The sequence below is a fragment of the Triticum aestivum genome, chromosome 1B (assembly GCF_018294505.1).
Source record: "Triticum aestivum cultivar Chinese Spring chromosome 1B, IWGSC CS RefSeq v2.1, whole genome shotgun sequence".
Taxonomy (NCBI): Eukaryota; Viridiplantae; Streptophyta; class Magnoliopsida; order Poales; family Poaceae; genus Triticum; species Triticum aestivum.
This window is the reverse complement of record NC_057795.1, coordinates 467,135,808-467,140,940: the sequence shown is the minus strand read 5'-3', so window position 1 is coordinate 467,140,940 and position 5,133 is coordinate 467,135,808.

Here is a 5,133-nt window from a genome sequence, read left to right as displayed (position 1 = left end):
GAGGCAGTGGCCAGAAGGTGGCGTGCGCCCCTAAGCCCAGTCCGAATGGGACAAGGGGTTGGGGGCGCGGCCCCCCTCTCCCTTCCTTCCCCCTTCTCCTTTAGGTGGAAACCTACTAGGACTTGGAGTCCTAGTAGGAGTCCCCTTCTCCGGGTGCACCTAGCTTGGTCGGCCGGCCTCCCACTCGCTCCTTTATATACGGGGGCAGGGGGCACCCTAGAACACACCAAGTTTTGCCTTAGCCGTGTGCGGTGCCCCCCTCCACAGTTACACACCTCGATCATATTGCCGTAGTGCTTAGGCGAAGCCCTACGCCGGTAACATCATCATCACCATCGCCACACCGTCATGCTAACGGAACTCACCCTCATCCTCAACTGGATCAAGAGCACAAGGGACGTCATCGAGCTTAACGTGTGCTGAACACGGAGGTGCCGTATGTTTGCTACTTGGATCGGTTGGATCGTGAAGACATTCGACTACATCAACCGCTTTACTAAACGCTTCCGCTTTCGGTCTATGAGGGTACGTGGAAACACTCTCCCTCTTGTTGCTATGTATCTCCTAGATAGATCTTGCGTGATCATAGGAATTTTTTTGAATTACTACGTTCCTCAACAGTGGTACCAGAGCCAGGACTATGCGTAGATGCTTTATGCATGAGTAGAACACAAAGAGTTGTGGGCGATAATAGTCATACTGCTTACCACCAACGTCTTACTTTGATTCGGCAGTATTGTTGGATGAAGCGGCTCGGACCGACATTACATGACCGCGTTCATGAGACTGGTTCTACCGACGTGCTTTTGCACATAGGTGGCTAGCGGGTGTCTGTTTCTTCAACTTTAGTTGAATCGAGTTTGACTATGGCCGGTCCTTGTTGAAGGTTAAAACAACACACTTGACGAAAAATCATTGTGGTTTTGATGCGTAGGTAAGAACGGTTCTTGACAGAAGCCCGTAGCAGCCACGTAAAACTTGCAACAACAAAGTAGAGGACGTCTAACTTGTTTTTGCAGGGCTTGTTGTGATGTGATATGATCAAGACATGACGTGATATAAATTATTGTATGAGATGATCATGTTTTGTAACAGAGTTATCGGCAACTGGCAGGAGCCATATGGTTGTCGCATTATTGTAAGCAATGCAATAGCCATGTAATTGCTTTACTTTATCACTAAGCGGTACCAATAGTCGTAGATGCAATAGTTAGCGAGACGACAACAATGGTACGATGGAGAAAAAGGTGTCGCATGCTATGTCTTGAGCTAGCGTTGGTTTTCCCCGAAGAGGAGAGGGTGATGCAGCAAGTGTAGCGTAAGTATTTCCCTCAGTTTTGAGAACCAAGGTACCAATCCAGTAGAAGGCTCCTCAAAAGTCCCATGCACCTACACAAACAAACTGAGAACTCGCAACCAACGCAATAAAGGGGTTGTCAATCCCTTCACGGCCACTTGCGAAAGTGAGATCTGATAGAGATAGTAAGATAAGATTAATATTTTTTTGGTATTTTACAATATAGATGCAAAAAATAAAGATGCAAATAAAAGTAGATTGAAAGCAAATATGATAACAGATAGACCCGGGGGCCATAGGTTTCACTAGAGGCTTCTCTCAAGATAGCTTAAGTATTATGGTGGGTGAACAAATTACTGTCGAGCAATTGATAGAAAAGCGCATAGTTATGAGATTATCTAGGCATGATCATGTATATAGGCATCACGTCCATAACAAGTAGACCGACTCCTGCCTACATCTACTACTATTACTCCACACATCGATCGACTCCTGCCTGCATCTAGAGTATTAAGTCCATAAGAACAGAGTAACGCATTAAGCAAGATGACATGATGTAGAGGGATAAACTCATGCAATATGATATAAACCCCATCTTGTTATCCTCGACGACAACAATACAATACGTGTCTTGCAACCCTTTCTGTCACTGGGTAAGAACACCGCAAGATTGAACCCAAAGATAAGCACTTCTCCCATGGCAAGAAAGATCAATCTAGTAGGCCAAACCAAACTGATAATTCGAAGAGACTTGCAAAGATAACTCAATCATACATAAAAGAATTCAGAGAAGATTCAATTATTATCCATAGATAAATCTGATCATAAACCCACAATTCATCGGATCTCGACAAACACACCGCAAAAAGAGATTACATCGAATAGATCTCCACAAGAGAGGGGGAGAACATTGTATTGAGACCCAAAAAGAGAGAAGAAGCCATCTAGCTAATAACTATGGACTCATAGGTCTGTGGTAAACTACTCACAACTCATCGGAGGGGCAAGGATGTTGATGTAGAAGACCTCCATGGTCGATTGCCCCTTCGGCAGAGTGCCGGCTAAGGCTCCAAGATGAGATCTCGCGGATACAGAAGGTTACGGCGGTGGAAATTGTGTTTCGTGGTGCTCCTGGATGTTTTCGGGGTACGTAGGTATATATAGGAGGAGGAAGTACGTCGGTGGCCGCTCGAGGGGCCCACGAGACAGGGGGCGCGCCCTACAGGGGGGGCTCCTATCTCATGGCTTCCTCGACAGCTTCTTGGCTTGCACTCCAAGCTCTCTGGATCACGTTCGTTCCAAAAATCACGCTCCCGAATGTTTCATTCCGTCTAGACTCCGTTTGATATTCCTTTTCTTTGAAATACTGAAATAGGCAAAAAACAACAGTATAGGCTGGGCCTCCGGTTAGTAGGTTAGTCCCAAAAATGATATAAATGTGTAAAATAAAGCCCATAAACATCCAAAAGGGGTAACATAATAGCATGGAACAATCAAAAATTATAGATACGTCGGAGACGTATCAAGCATCCCCAAGCTTAATTCCTGCTCGTCCTTGAGTAGGTAAATGATAAAAAAGAGAATTTTTGATGTGGAAGGCTACCTAGCATAATTCATAATGTAATTTTCTTTAATGTGGCATGAATGTTAAGATCCAAATGAATACAAAATAAAAGTTCATATTGATAAAAGAAATAGTAACACTTCAAGCATACTAATCAAAGTAATCATGTCTTCTCAAAATAACATGGCAAAAGAAAGTTCATCCCTACAAAATCATATAGTTAGGCTATGCTTCATTTTCGTCACACAAAGATGTTTCCAACTTCTATACCCCCGATGACAAGCCAAGCAATTGTTTCATACTTAAATAATCTCAAACTTTTTCAACCTTCACGCAATACATGAGCGTGAGCCATGGATATAACACTATGGGTGGAATAGAATATGATGATGGGGATTGTGTGGAGAAGACAAAAAAAGAGAAAGTCTCACATTGACGAGGATAATCAACGGTCTATGGAGATACCCATCAATTGATGTCAACATGAGGAGTAGGGATTGCCATGCAACGGATGCACTAGAGCTATAAATAAATGCTCAACAAAAGAAAACTAGTGGGTGTGCATCCAACTTGCTTGCTCACGAAGACCTAGGGCATTTGAGGAAGCCCATCGTAGGAATATACAAACCAAGTTCTATAATGAAAAATTCCCACTAGTATGAAAAAGACAACTTATGAGACTCACTATATGAAAAACATGGTGCTACTTTGAAGCACAATATATGAGACTCACTACCTGAAGAACAAGGTGCTACTTTGAAGCACAAGTGTGGAAAAAGAGATAGTAGCATTGCCCTTTTTATTTATTTCTTTATCTATTTTCTTTTTTTTCTTTTTTTTTCTTGGGCCTTTCTTTTTTTCTTTTGGCCTTTCTTCTTTTTTTTCTTTGGGAAATGCTCTAAAAATGATGATCATCACACTTCTATTGATTACAACATATGAATTACAACTCGAAACTAGAACAAGATATGACTCTATATGAATGCCTCCGGCGGTGTACCGGGATGGTGCAATGAATCAAGAGTGACATGTATGAAAAATAATGCATGGTGGCTTTGCCACAAATACGATCTCAACTACATGATCATGCAATGGCAATATGACAAAAGTAATGTATGTCATGATGATGATAAACGGAACGGTGGAAAGTTGCATGGCAATATATCTCGGAATGGCTATGGAAATGCCATAATAGGTAGGTATGGTGGCTGTTTTGAGGAAGATATAAGGAGGTGTATGTGTGATAGAGCGTATCATATCATGGGGTTTGGATGCACCAGCGAAGTTTGCACCAACTCTCAAGGTGAGAAAGGGCAATGCACGGTACCAAAGAGGCTAGCAATGGTGGAAAGGTAAAAGTGTGTATAATCCATGGACTCAACATTAGTCAAAAGAACTCATATACTTATTGCAAAAAAAATTAGAAGTCATCAAAAATCAAGTACTATGCGCATGCTCCTAGGGGGATAGATTGGTAGGAAAAGACCATCGCTCGACCCCGACTGCCACTCATAAGGATGCACAAGCTAGGTACACTTCATGTTTCAAATTTGTTACATAACTTTAACCATACGTGCATGCTACAGGACTTGCTAACTTTAACACAAGCATTCTTTAAATTCATAATCACCCAACTAGCATGACTTTAATATCACTACCTCCATATCTCAAAACAATTATCAAGCATCAAATTGATCCTCATGTTTAATGCACTTTCTATGATAGTTTTTATTATACCCAACTTGGATGCTCATCATTCTAGGACCAACTTTATGATAATAGCAAAAACCATGCTGTTCTAAAAGAATCTCAAAATAATATAAGTGAAGCATGAGAGACTAGCAATTTCTTCAAATTAAGCTACCACCGTGCTCTAAAAGATATAAGTGAAGCACTAGAGCAAAAACTATCAAGCTCAAAAGATATAAGTGAAGCACATAGAGTATTCTAGCAAATTCTAATCAAATAGGCTTCTACCAAAAGGTGTGTACAGCAAGGATGGTTGTGGAAAACTAAAAATCAAAGACTAATATAATACACGACGCTCCAAGAAAAACACATATCATGTGGCAAATAAAAATATAGCTCCAAGTAAAGTTACCAATGAACGAAGACGAAAGAGGGGATGCCTTCCCGGGGCATACCCAAGCTTAGGATTTTGGCTATTCTTGAATATCTTGGGGTGCCTTGGGCATCCCCAAGCATAGGCTCTTGCCACCCTTTATTCCATAGTCCATAAAAGCTTTACCCAAAACTTGAAAACTTCACAACA